The sequence below is a fragment of the Staurois parvus genome, unplaced genomic scaffold, assembly GCF_062004578.1.
Source record: "Staurois parvus isolate SC_StPar_1 unplaced genomic scaffold, SC_StPar_1.0 ptg000114l, whole genome shotgun sequence".
Classification (NCBI taxonomy): Eukaryota; Metazoa; Chordata; class Amphibia; order Anura; family Ranidae; genus Staurois; species Staurois parvus.
The window spans coordinates 6204262-6219308 of NW_028317910.1; the positions used below are offsets into that span (position 1 = coordinate 6204262).

The window sequence follows — 15047 nt, forward strand, 5'->3', positions numbered from 1 at the left end:
CTGATGATCTCAAGCATAAAAATATCTGTGAGCATGCAGAAACGAATTAAAAACAGACAGATTAACCACAACTACATTCACTTTTCAACTCTAGATCTGCTTTTTGGCAAGCTGTGAGATATTGATTTATGAGGGTATCTAAAAGAAAAACGTATTATATCTTGGATTAATTGGGGGAAAGGTTAGAGCCCCTGCAAGGTTTTTATTGCTGTCTATGTCCCTACAGGAAGATTCACATTTTCTAGTGACCACTGTCACTAGGACAGAAAGTAATAAGAAATCCAACATTTGTAAGTTGTCACTGGAACAGGTGGTGGTAAATCTTCCATTGGGAATACCTGTTACAATGAAACAGTTTAGGAGAGGATTTCTCCTAACTGGAGATATTTCCTGTCACTTCCTGTTGTGTTTGTGGTATAAAAAGTGAAGGGAAATCTCTCCAATGAGAAATGGTCAGCAAAAAAACTTGGCAGGGTCTCTAACAATCCTCACTGTATCAAAAAAAAAAAAAAACTGCCTGTTGATACACTTTAAAGTTAGACTCCACTCTTCCCTTCAGCCTTATGCTCCTCTCCTGTTCTGTAGTTGCTTACTCTCATTTCACTGCATGCATTATCCATTAGAAGCTGCAGCAAGTGAGATAGAACCTGCTTCATTTTCTTGCTGGTGTATGCCCATCATCATCTAGCTTTCCTCCCCAGCCTAATGTTGCTCGCCCTCCCCTTTCATTCATTAGATTTCAGTTCTTTCAATCACAGAGGCTCAGTATCACATCTGGGCTTTACCTATCGGTATGCAAATGCAGCCTATTTAGGAACACCCACTCCTCCAAACTGACACCAACCCACCAAGGCATTTTAGTATGTTATGTTAGCCCACTGCTTGTATCTGGGCTGAAGACTCTTAAGAGGAGTACTGAGTTAGAGTGCTGTGATGTTTTCAAAAAGCTATGTAGAGCACCTTGTTGGCCCCTTCCTCCAGCCATGATCTGCCTGCATTTCATAAAGAAGCACAGAGATCCAGTGATGATGTCACTGGGCCTAAAATAAGGTATGTGTTGAAAACAGATTTTATTTAATTATAGCATTAGCATTTTAATGAGGGGACTGGGAGGAACCAGGAAAGGCAAAATATAAGCAGAATAAACATCAGCTTTAAAGACAGGTTTTGGGTAAAAATTCTGTTAATTTTTTACAGACTACAGCAACAGTATAGCCACTTTAATGTAACATTCCACTTGAAAAATAAAGGTAGACTGCTGTTATAGAGCTTCTTCTGGAAATGCTAGTTTCTGGACTGTCTTTGTTTTAAATTCTAATCATTGACCTGGAAAGAGGTGTAGCAGAGTGTCTCAGAGGGAGACTGGGAAAGTCCTGTTTGCAGTTTATAGGTCTCCCAGGTTCCTCTCATACATTTAGGGATTTCTGATCCGTGGTCTAATGCAAGGTTTACTCCTCTCTCCATTGGGAATTTAATCTCACCTGGAACCTGTAGCCAGAGCTCTTGGCCTGGGGATCAGACCTGTGTCCTGTGGGAGAGAGCTGAAAGGTTGGTAAAAGTTAACAAGCTGTATATGTGGAGGCTGACAAGTGGTAGTCTTGCTCAGTCTGTTAGGACCTGTATTTTTGTGTAGTCAGTGCTGGGATATGGCTATGCTTTTGCCTTGTTCATTTTCTAAACCACTGTACAGCACCTGTGAATAGTTTTGTAAATATCACCAATAAATACTGCACTGTTTGTCACCACCTCATTGGATTTGATATCTATGCCTGAGAGACTGCTTACCCCAGGCGGCATATGTACCTTCTACCGATCCCCAGCTCACAGAGGATGCAACAGCAAAGTGAAATTCAGTTTTACGTAATTGTACAGTGATTCACAAAACATTGAAGCCAAGGATGACAGCTAGCCAACCAGCTTTTTTAAACAAAATAGGAAGTTTACATATTTGGTCAGTACAGGCATTGTTCAAAGCATGCACCTGTATAAGTTTTATGGTTCATTTTCGCATATTTAAAAAGGTTTTAGTTGTATGTATTTAGTGTTTCTGTGGATAGATTACATTTCCAAATACATATTGGTCTATTTGGCTAGTGGTGTAAAGGTAAAGTGAAAAATATTTTTTTTTTCAGCTTTTCCATAAACAGCTGGGGGTTCTATGCAGTAATGTTTCAGTTTGTGATGAGGTATTCTCCACAGTGTGTCCATACCCTACATGCGCTTGACTTTGAACGTGTTTCCCAGCTGACTCGGCCTCGGCCCAACATTTACATCCATTTTCAGGATTTCTAATAATCCCCCTCTCACTCCTCCTCAGCGTCCAGTGGCAGTTCCTTGGCCAGGGCTACAAATTATTAGTTGCAATCTCTTCCAAGCCGCAAATTATTATAATGTTGCAGCCTTGTGTGACGGCTGGAGGGATTCTTTTATTAATGAGGCGTGGAGACACCAACGGGAGACACAGAGGAGTGAAATTTGCAGAGCTGAATGTAAATGGAGCTGAACAAGGAGTCCGTCTGCCTTTCTGTCAACAAGGTATAAAAAAGAAAATTTATAAGTTAGGAGACTATGAAAGTTGCAGTAACCCATAGCAACCAATCATTGTTCTCTATATTGCTTTATTTAGTAAGCCTGGAAGTGGTTGCAAATTCTAATCAGTGTTGAGTGTATATCATTGATTTCACTGGTCTCTAGTGATTGAATAGGCTGTTTTCACAGTGATGTCACTTGGCTTTACTGATTGGATACGCTACATTCTCAGTGATGTCACATGACTTTAGTGATTGGATAGGCTACATTCTCAGCAATGTCACCAATGAATGGATAGGCTGCATTTCAGTTATGTCACCATCCTATTCTGAATGGATAGACTCCAATGTCACTGCACTCTAATGAATGGAAAATAAGGTGCCTTCTGATTCTTGACAATGCCAGTAACATGTGGGAACATGTGACGGAGGATTGCAGGGGTCCTGCACCAACTAGTTAAGAGTTTATATCCTCCATCTTGGTACTTGCATGCTATCGAAAAGGATAATCTTATCCATTTGAAGTTGGGAGAATGTAGTTTTCAGTTCTGCTTCCCAATGCAGTAGCAATCTGGAGGAACAGATCTTAGAGAATATCTTTAAATCCACCCTAAGCAGGGAAATCAAATGGTAAGTCATAGGGCAGAGATCCATGTATTCTTACAGCAGAGGGGTCCCCACTGTCAGAACGTAATAGCGCAGCAGGAGAGGATTCCTTCATGCACCTCGAATGTGTGGATGAAGGAGTCCATTTGTTTTCTTTTTGATAAACCTTATCTATTCTAGTGAATGACTAAGCTGCATTCTCCATGTCACCAGTGAATGGATAGGATGAAGATCAATATTGTCACTGGTCTATAGTGAATAGATAGGCTGCCTTCTCAGTGATGTTAACAGTCTCTAGTCGATGGGTAGGATGTGCTTTCTTGGCGATGTCTCTGGTCTCTAGTAAATAGACTGCATTCTTTTCTATTCTATTGTCAGCAGTCATTGTTCCGACTTTGGATCCCCCCCCCCAAGTTCCAACTAATAAATTAGACTTTTAAGGGCTACATCACCAACCAAAACATATTGCGATATAAAAATTATTCACATTTTTATTAGTAAAAACATTTTTTGTTAAAAGAATTGGTTAAAAACCATAATAATACATATATTGCAGCTACAAACAATGTTTGCACATGTTTGCATCTGACTCATTTCAAAGTCTCCTTCCTCAGGAGTGCTTTCTATGCATTCAAAATATGCTACTATTGCTGATATTCAGAAATCTAATTCAAAATATTAACCACTTGTCATCCTGAGGATTTACCCCCCTTAATGACCAGACCTTTTTTTTTGCTATCAGGCGCTGTACTATTTCAACTGGTAATTGCGCAGTCATGCAATGTTGTACCCAAACTAAATTTATGTCCTTTTTTTCACACAAATAGAGCTTTCTTTTGGTGGTATTTTTTTTACTTTCGGCTATAAAAATATATAGTAAACTCAAAGTTAGTCATAAATTTAGGCCAAAATGTATTTTGCTACATGTTTTTGGTAAAAAGAAATCTCAATAAGTGTATATTGACTACTTTGTTTGAAAGTTATTTTGTCTAAAAACTATGGTATAGTTACAGCAATTTACGCCAATTTTTGCTTTACTGCGCTAGTTAAACTGACAATTGCGCGGTCATGCAAAGCTGTACCCAAACAAAATTTATGTCCTTTCTTTCACATAAATAGAGCTTTCTTTCGGTGGTATTTGATCACCTGTGCGCTTTTTATTTTTTGCACTATAAACAAAAAAAGACCAAAAAGTTTGAAAAAAACCCCCCGATATTTTCTCATTTCTGTCATAAAAAAATCCAAAAACCTCAAATTTCATCATAAATTTAGGCCAAAATGTATTCTGCTACATGTTTTTGGATACAAAATCCCAATAAGTGTATATTGATTGCTTTTTGTGAAAGTTATAGCGTCTACAAACTATGGTATACATAATGGAATTTACACAGCTTTTACTTTCTGACTGCCTATCACATTTCTTGAGGTGGTAAAATACCAGGACAGTACAAACACCCCCAAATAACCCTTTTCGGAAAGTAGACACCCTAAGCTATCTGCTGAGAGGCATATTGAGTCCATGGAAGATTTATTTTTTTCCACAAGTTTTTGGAAAATTACAAAAACATTTTTTTTTTTTACACAAAGTTGTCACTTAAATGATATATTGCTCACAAAAGCCATGGATATATGTATAATTATAGCCAAAATACATTCTGCTACTTCTACCAAGCATGGGGATACCACATGTGTGAGACTTTTTGGGAGCCTAGCCACATACTGTACAGGATCCTGAAATCCAATGACCACTTTGAAAGCCTGAAGGTGTGTAACTTCCTAATTTCACTTCCTCGCTACCTATCACAGTTTTGGAGGCCCTGAAATGCCAGGATAGCACCAAACCCCCCTCCCTGCCAAAATGACCCCTTTTTGGAAAGTAGACACCCCAAGGAATTTAAAAAGAGGCATGCTGAGTATTTTTCAGATCTCATTTTTTCTCACAAGGTTTTAAAATATAAAAAAGAAAAGAAAAAATATGTTTTTGTTTTCTTTCTTCATTTTCCAAAACTTGTGTCAACAAATGAGATCTGCAAAATACTCACAGTGCTTCTTATCAAATTCCTTGGGGTGTCTACTTTCCAAAAATGGGTCATTTGGGGGGATTTAGTGCTATCTTGGCATTTCAGTGCCTCCGAAACAGTGATAGGTAGTCAGTAAGTGTAATGAGAAAATAAAGCCCTTTAAAAGCCTGATTGTGTGCTTATTGGATTTTGGGGTCCTGTACTTGGCTAGACTGCCAAAACGTCTCTCACATGTGGTATCCTCATACTCAGGAGAAATAGCAGAATGTATTTTGGGGAGTAATTCCACATACATCCATGGCATGTGTGAGCAATAAATTATTTAAGTAACAATTTTGTGTAAAAAAAAATAAAAAAAAGTTTGGGGTTTTTTTGATCATTTTGGAAATTCTTCTATTGACTCAACATGCCTTTCAGCAAATAGTTTGAGGTGTCTACTTTACAAAAAGAGGTAATATGGGGGAGTGTGGGCATTTTATGCCCAGATTTATACGTTTATGCCACACATCACTCACTCTTCTAACCACCTGAAGACCAAGCCTTTTCTGACACTTTTTGTTCACATGGGAAATTACTTTGAACCCCCAAACATTATATATTTTTTTAAAGCAGACAACCTAGTGAATAAAATGGTCGGTGTTGCAATTTTTTTATGTCACATAGTACTCACGCAGCGATTTTTCAAACTCAAATTGTTTGAAAAAAATACACTTTTTTTTATTTTAATGCACAAAAACACAATATATTGGCCAATTATTTGGTAACTTATAAAAGATGATGCTTTGCTGAGTAAATAGATACCATGACATGACATGACATGCTTTAAAACTGTGCATGCCCCGTGCAATGGCGACAAACTGCATACATTTTTAATATCCATAGGCAACACTTTAAAAGTCTTTACAAGCTATCATTTTAGAATTACAGAGGAGGTCTAGTGCTAGAATTACTGCCCTTGACCTGACGTTCATGGGGATACCTCACATGCATGGTGCAACTGCTGTTAATATACTGGCACGGGGTCAACACTCTCGCACATTTTGATTTTTTTAAATTATTTTAAACTTGTCTCTTTCATTTTTTTAATCACTTTTAATGCTATCACAGGGAATTCAAATATCCCCTATAACTTCAATGGGCATTGTCATATATTCTTTTTGGAGAAATCTGAGGTCCATCAGACTCTAGATGTCTCCTCTGCACTTACATTATCTAATCTCACCAAGATCGATTTGATCAGATGCTTTCCCAATTTACAAATGGCGCTGTTTATATCCTGCGAAACTGAAGTGATTAAATGCTCATAGCTTCCGATTTCTTAGACTATAGAGATGTGGGTACCATTCCGGTCTCCAGCCAGCTCTATGGTCAGCTGGCAGAAACAGTGGCTGCATTCTCAGGTTCCCCCGATGGCACGGGACTGCCCGAGAAGGCCGTGGAAGGCAGGGGCGGAGGGGGGGCATCTTCTCCCGCTGCTTGTAAAAGCAATCCTGCAGCTAATTAGCCACTAGGATTGCTTTTACATGAAAGCCCAAAGCCGGATGAAAAAAAAATATACCAGGATGATGCCTGTAGCTGCTGGCATCATCCTGATAGAACAACTCAAAGTCCAGTGATGTATCAGTACGTCGCTGGTCCTTGTTGGGTGTATATGCCGTGTTCTCTCTTTTTTTTTTTTTTTTTTTATGCAGCCTGTGGGATAAATGAAAAAAAGAAGGAAAAGTGTGGTATGCCCACGATTAGAATATACCTACCTGCATCCACCCATTTTTCATGGTGGGCACACATGAAATGTGCCAACAAATATTATAAAATATATATGCCAAAGCGTAGGCACCATCCACCCACTGGCCACCCCAGGCCCTCATGCTTTGGCATATATACTTTTTTTTTTTTTTAACTGCGGATTAAAAATCTCATCCAACAGCACTGCACACACCTATTTATGTATATTCTGAGAGCAAGACCCTGTTGCTGTCAGAATATACAAGCCTGTGCTGCAGTTGAATGACATTCCTGCAAAGAAAACAACAATGGTTAACAATTAAACAGTAACTCAATAAAACAACATTTTAATTGAAATATCTCTGCCAGGAAAAGTGTGTGGTATGTCCACCATTAGAATATACCTCCCTGCATCCACCCACTTTTAATGGTGGGCACACATGAAATGTGCCAACAAATATTATAAAATATTTCCAACAACGCTGCCCACACTGACTTATGTATATTCTGAGAGCAAGTTCCTGTTGCTGTCAGAATAAACAGGTCGATGTTGCAGCTGAAAGCATTCCTGTAAAGAAAACAGCAATGGTTAACAAAACACAAACAATAACAGTAACAATAAAACAGTAAAAGTGTAACAGTAGAACAATAGCAACAACGACAACAACAAAAAAACTATAATTATTTTTGGTTTTTAAAAATGTGAAAAAAAATTTGGGATTTGTACTTTTTTTTTTTGTTTAAACAGTTTGTTGGGTCTCTCCAAATGCGATAGCCAGTTTCCTGACTACGTAACATCTGTCGAGACCCTGTGAAATTATGTACCCTGATCTGTGCCATGCTGTACCCTATACTAATACTCCACTAGTGTGTGGTAGCGACAGAAGCAGTCCTTGAGGCAGAGACCAAGTTTGTCGGGACAGGAGGAACAAAAAAAGCGGGTGTCATGCCTAATTCCATGTCTGCTACAGACACATTTTTTTTGGGGTGCCTTTTGGGTTAGGGTACCAGGAATGGCATTGGGAAAATGCCTCTCATGCAGCCAACTAACTGCATCTGGGTTGTGGGTTTGGGGCATAGCACCTTCTGGATACAAAAGGGCCGTGATGATCTCTTCCTGGAATTTTTTGAAGATTCCACTTCGTCCTGTTGCTTTGTAAAGCACAAAAGCATTATATAGAGCCAATTGAAATAAATAAACAGATGCTTTTTTGTACCAGCATCTTGCTTTTCAGGAAACTAAGTACAGGTTCATTATCTGGTCGTTGAAGTCCACCCCTCCCATGTTAAGGTTATAGTCGTGGACACAGAGGGGCTTCTTAACAACACCAGCTGCCGTGGTAATTTGGATGGTCGTATCTGCGTGAATGGAAGACAGGATGAAAACATCACATTTGTCATCCCTTCCCGGGGGAGCTATTCCTCATTTCTCAAGCAGGCTTTTTCCCCCTTTCTAAGATGGGTATTTACAAGACGTTGGGGAAAGCCTGAGAGATTAGGTCGCACAGTGCCACATGCGCCAATTCCAAGATTGTACAAATGTCTAAATAGTGGCACACTTGAATAAAAATTGTCCACGTATAAGTGGTACCCCATATTGAAAAAGGATGACACCAAGTCCCGAACTATCTTGCCACTGCTCCCCATGTAGTCTGGGCATCCGGGGGGATTCACATGACTCTTTTCCCTTGTAAATCCGAAACTTATATGTATAGCCTATTGCCCTCTCACAGGTCTTATACATCTTGACCCCATATCTGGCACGCTTGCTGGGGGTAAATTGTTTGAATGCAAGGCGGCCAGAAAAATTAATGAGGGACTCATCAACGCAGATATTTTGCTGGGGAGTATAGACATATGCAAATTTTTGGTTAAGGTGATTTACGAGGGGCCAAAGTTTTTGGAGCCGGTCAAATTCAGGGTCACCCCGAGGATGACAGAGTGTATTGTCATTGAAATGCATAAAACGCATTATATTCTCATGTCTATGCCTGGCCATGGCAGCAGAGAACATGGGCATATGATGAATTGGGTCTGTGGACCAATACAACCGCAATTGACTTTTTTTTTAGTAATGCCCATGTTGAGGGTTAGACCCAAAAAAAAATTTAAATTTTTAAATTCAGAAACTCTAATGAGTTTCCATGCGAATGGTCTGGCAAGGTTTTAATCTGGGTTCGCGGTGATAAACTGTTGTGCATATAAATTGCTTTGATCCACAATCAATGCATACAGATCTCCCGTGAAAAACAGCTCCAAAAAATCAAGGGGAGTATTTAAATTTGCTTTTTCCACCTGAATTCCAGGTTGGGCAGTGAATGAGGGAAGTACGGGTGCTGCAGAATTTGTGGGCTGCAAATCGGGATTTGCAAGCACGTCTAAAAGGACACTAGGGGCTTTAAGGGCCTGTGTGCAAATTCTTGGTGGCTGCGGGACACTACTTGTGCTTGCCACGTCACCAGCTTGTACTGCACTTATGGGACTCGCCACGTCACCAAGTGATACTGCAGTGCTGGTATAAAAAAGACCAGGATATACTTGGCCATTTGTGCTTGCCAGTTCACCAAAAGGTAGAGCAGCACTAGTACTGGCACTCTGCTGCATATGAGAGTCCTCATGGATTTGTAACCTCTCAGTAACCTGGGAATGGGGTCGGGTACGCCTGATCTTAGCAGGGACCTCTTCTCCATCTTCTGAGCTATCTGTCAGGGTGCCACTGCTGTCTACAGGTTCGCATTCTGAGCTGGATTTTGTCAGTGTGTCTTTCCCTTCACTTTCACCTGACAGGCTCAGAATCCTATAGGCCTCTTCACTAGTGTACCTTTTTGTTTGACATTTTGGCCACTAAATATATAGGTACTTAGTGCAACTCACGGGAAAAAGAGCACCTGGCTGTCAGGGACTACTTGAACCGCTACAAAAAATTTACCGGCAAGTGCTAACAGAGGTCAGGCCTGATTCTGCAAACACTGCGGTTTTGTGTGCAATGTACCAAATGGCAGTGACCTACTGACACTGCACTTGCTGGGAGAGAAGGGGGGGAGAGGTAAGCGTAGGGGCTAAACGCAGGTGCCAGGGCTGATCCCGCTAACGCTGCGTTTTTGGGGACGCTATACTAATGTGAATGTTGGAATAGCGCTGATCTGATCAGATATTGATCCGTTCAGACACTATACTACCAATGGAGGTTTATTGTGTATGTGAGCGTGTTCCTGGCAATCTAGGGGTTAAATGTGATTACTGGTGTACTAACAGGCAATCTGACGCTATCTGGGAGGGGTGCTAACTGTACTAACGCTATCTGAAGTCGCCAGCGACACTAATACAGTGATCAGAAAAAACCTTTCCACTGTACTAATGACACTAGTGACAGGGCAGTGAAGGGATTAACTGGGGGGGGGGGGGGAACGCGATCAAGGGGTTAAATGTATTCTAGAGAAAACCACGGGATACATGATTTTGCGCACAGGGGCTGCCCTTCAGCAGTAAATGTACTGTGGGCAGGCCCTAATAACCATCTATTATCATACATTTACATCATGATAAATCAAAGTCACTACTGACCTTTAAAGTAGAGCTCCAGTCAAAATCTAAAAAAATTAGTCATGTGCAAGTAGCGCTGCATCTTGTGAAAGGTGCTGTACTCTTCTGGGACCTGTCACGTGTTCCAGAAGACTACGGGAGGAAGGACAACTTCTGCTTTCAATCGACTAGACGTTTGCAGCCGAAGTGAGAACAGATACCTGCCAAAATCGGGTACCCGCTCCTCAAGCGTGCCATTCCTTAACGGGGAGCAGGGGATGAGGTCTTAAAGTGGAACTTCCCCTGTTGGGTGGAGCTCCGCTTTAATGTATAATATAGAAAATATATAGCCTCTGACCTAGACAGAATTAAAATTAAAGTTGATGACGTTCTGCCATCCCAGAGGGCAAGGGAGGCCCAAGGAAGGGAGCCCAGTGGAATGCCCAGAATTTTCACCATCGGGGCCACCATACAGTATCTGACTAACAAAAAACTATTAATATATTCAAAAGTCTTTTTATGTTTAAGAACTGTAGCAAAAAAGGATTTTACCCACCCCTATCTAGTATATATTGGACAGGGCAGCTGGATGCATAATAAGCCAGGTAGATGACCGAGTATCAAAATGCAAATCCAATGGAAGAGGATCTATGAAAGAAATATAAACATCCATAATAACGATGCATACATTATATGATTATCAAGCAAAAGCAAAGTAAATATATTATCCCCAGCTGAAAAAGAACCAACAATAAATGAATGCATTGTCCCCAGTTGAAAGAAATCTGAAGTACCTGGGAGGATTTGTGGTGGGAAGGGTAATTTGGAGGGGGCTGTGCCAGGAGGAGGGATTTGTGCTAGGAGGTGGGATTGGGCCTGAGTGCGCCAGGTGGTGAAATAGAGAAGAGCTCCCATAACGAATTCTACCCTGGGAAATGGGAAAGAGACAACATCGACATTTTTCAATATTAAACCAACATGGCATTTAAACGGGTATTTTACAGATAAAGAAAAAGCATAATGTGGAATAGACATATGGAAGTCTATACCTTCTGAAAATACAAACAAGAGTAAAATAGAAATCCCATTTCTACATTTATGCAGAGCATCCATTTGGTTACTAGACTGTTTCTATTCCTCCCACCCTCCTGGAACAAAGCATTCCAAAAAAGGCCTAAAAGATAACTTCATTTAGACCAGGAGGTACATTGGCATTTAGTCTTTGGATCTACCTCGACTCGTGTTGCAGGAGACTTTTGTTCCAGTCTCTTGGGAAAATGCCCCCATGTGTATTTTTGACATTTTCCTAATGGTAAATCTGTATTGCATGTTTTCATACTGAGTATGTGTCTACGTGCCTTTTTTCCAAAATGGCATCTTGGCTTTACCAACATAGAAGCTATTACAATCACAAGTTAAGAGATATACTATGCCAAAGGTTTTACAGTTGGAGTAGTGTCTTGGTATATTTGGACTTTGGAATCCCGAGTTCCTGGTGAATGGATAGGTTGCATTCTCAGTGATGCTACTGGTCCTTAAATAATGGAGAGGCTGCATTCTCAGTGATGTCACTGGTCTCTTTTGAGTGGATAGGCAACATTTGCGGTGATGTCACTGGTCTCTGTTGAATGGAAAAACTACATTAGTGATGTCACCAGTCTCTACTGAATGGACAAGCTGCAGTTTCAGTTTTCCCCTATATTGCCTATCTCTAATGAGCACTTAACTGGTGGTTGAAGCAGAGTGTACAAAGTCTCATTTATTCTAGTTGACTCCGACAGTGAAGTGTTATATTCTCTCTACTGAGTTTTAACCCCTGACCTCAGGAGGAAAAGCTTCTGTAACCTTATGACTCTGCGGTCAGGGGACACTTTTTGCTATGTGGAAAGATAGTATTACATCTGTCACTTAATTTCTCTCCAGGTCCCAGATAAGGGCTTTCAAAAGCTACTGAAAAAAGTTAATATAGAAAAAGAGGAAGAGTAATTGTATTTTTACCTTTTTTATGAACTACTTTTAATTTGGAGTTCAGTTTAATTAATCTCCACTTGATCTACAGCTCTGCTACCCTTGCAAGAAAGAATCCTTTTTATTTCACTGCTCAACCACAATTTTAGGAATTTCTTCTATCTACAGTTTGAAGTAGACCTTTCAGTAATTTTACAAGTCTGCGTGATCATACTTCTGACATGTCACAGTGTACTGCAACAGTATATAAATGCTGCAGCATCCACCCTCAAGTTCCCTTTAAGCTGCATTTTTGATAATGTTGCAACTGCAATGTACCATGGGTACCCAAGTATACAAATACATGTTTTTTACATTATGACTTCAAGCTATTGTTTTACAAAAGATCAGCTGCAGAAAAACAGTTTTTTCGTAAGCCGTGTAGTTTATAAATATCACTGCCCCAAGTCTCCTGCCTATGTAGCCTTCCCACAAAACTGTGCACATTACTATTACCAGAGCAGGCAATCTTTGCTGTGCTCCATGGCCATCTTTACTGGCTGCACTTAACATAACCAGAATGCCACAGGCAAGGCATGCCAGTTTAGCATTCCCAGAAGACAAAGAGTGATTCTCTTTTATGCAGCCCTCAAGGAGGCAGTGCTGCCCGTCACTTAAAATGTAATCGCTTACGTGGCAAATGAGGCATGAAGGAGTTTGGCAGCATTGAGCCGAGGGTGCTGGAGCCCAAAGACCCCCCCCCCCCCAAAACTATTTTGAGGAGGAAAGTGACACCGGGTCAGGATTAATCAACAGCATAATAATAGAAAACACAATCCTTAATCCCTTTCCTGCGTACAATGGGGCAATTGTGTGTAGTGAAAGAGACACTCGGACTAGTTGGAGGGGGAGTTGCACAGGTTGTAAGAATTAGGAGCCGAGACCAATGAGCTGGTTCACCTCTCATTTCAAAGATAGAATTAACCCTTTATTGCCACAGAGCATACCACCAACTTTGCCATTCTCGTGTTCTTGCTCCAGATCCGTTCACAAACACTTGGTACTGCCAAACCCACTAACATTTCAGCAGGTGTATCAACTATATACACTAATCATGTAAAAGAGTCCCTATAGCTTTGAAATCAGGCAGCTGCTACAATGCTAAGTACTATTGTGATACATGAATTATTATTTATTACAGGATCTGTTCACCTAAAAGAGGGGTGTCAAACTAAATTTCATTGCGGGATGTACCAGCATTATGGTTTCTCTCATAGGGCCGGTTGTGTCTGTAGGACTAGATGTCAAGATCTCCTTACATCAGATGTCAAGAGCCCCCCCACCACCATGAGATGTCAAGAGTTCCTCACTCTCTTTTACATCACAGTGCACCCCCCCCCCCATCCTTACTTTGTGCTGCTGCCAGGAAAAAGCTGGGGGCCAAGCTGGGAAGCAAAAAGTGCAGGGTCTGGAGGAGGACTAGAGGAGTCTGCTGAATGCTGAGACCATGGAAGGTGCAGGAGGGGGGAGCTCTGTCCTCCTCTTTGTTGCCGAATGCAGGTGAAGGCAGAAATGAGGGGGGTGCCACAGCTGCATGAAAGCTGCGAGGGCTGGATTCGGCCTGCGAGCCCTGTGTTTGACACGTGACCTAAAACTTATATTACAAATTTTAGTAGGTGCTGGAGAGGTCAGCAGCATGATGGCTTCGTGTATCACTCAGTGTCTACAGTGCTGAGATCTCAGTACTGTTGTTCTTGGGGATGCACACCTGTCCCCAGCCATTTTAAAATGGTTAAACTTTTCCTGTTAGACATTTATATTATGGTCAAGGCAACAAAAGAGTGAAAACACTTGTGAACACCCTTGTGGTCAGAGTTGTACAGATTGATTGGAACAGAGCCAGGAAATGAGGCATGACACTTGCTGCTATGACCCTCAAAATATAAAAGGCAAAATATACTAGCAGGGAGTTAAACCCATCAGTTTCCATCAATAACTGAAATATGACAATTGGATGGATTACCCCCTAGAGGTGCATACTCACAGTTGTCATTGATACACTGTATTACCTAAAGGTTGTGGACACCTGATAATCACACCTATATGAGCTTGTTGGACATCCCATTCCAACACAACGGGAGTAAAAAAAAAAAAAAGAGAGAAATGTCCTCCACCCTTGCAGTTGGAAAATCCCCCACTCTTTTGGGGAGGTTTTTAACAAGCTGTTGGTGTGTGTTTGTAGGAATTATAGCATTTGTGAGGTCAGTTATTGATGTTGAATGAAAAGACCTGGCTCACAATTCCAGGCATTTCAGTTAATCTTTCCAATGGGCTTGTCACTTGCAGAGGGATGTGTATGACCACACTAAGAGTGATTTTATACTATCAGTTTTGTCACTAACAACAGCTTGACATCAATAGAATCATTCACTGGCCAAACTAGTGAAATTCTTGTTGTTGTCCCTCCCAATTGATCAAGATACTGCAGTGTCACCCAGCGAGAGTGCGTAATCAGGTTATAAGATATAGTAGATATAAAAAAAAAAAACCTTTTTTTTTTTCCTTGCATTTTGGATAAAGTAAGGGAGGGTTATAACCCCTGTCATTTTTGCCATCTGTGTCATATTGGGGATATTTCATTTTGCTTTTTTTCCTTTAGCCATAATGGGAAGTGAGAGGAAATCCTTCTAAAGTGAGG

The 15047-nt window shown here is 40.7% G+C and overlaps 1 protein-coding gene across 15 annotated transcripts in view; it reads left to right on the forward strand.

The window, feature by feature from the left end:
• The window catches only part of ERC1 (ELKS/RAB6-interacting/CAST family member 1), a 352762-nt gene that overhangs the window by 259947 nt on the left and 77768 nt on the right, over positions 1 to 15047 (forward strand). The gene's annotated exons all lie outside the window — the stretch shown is intronic.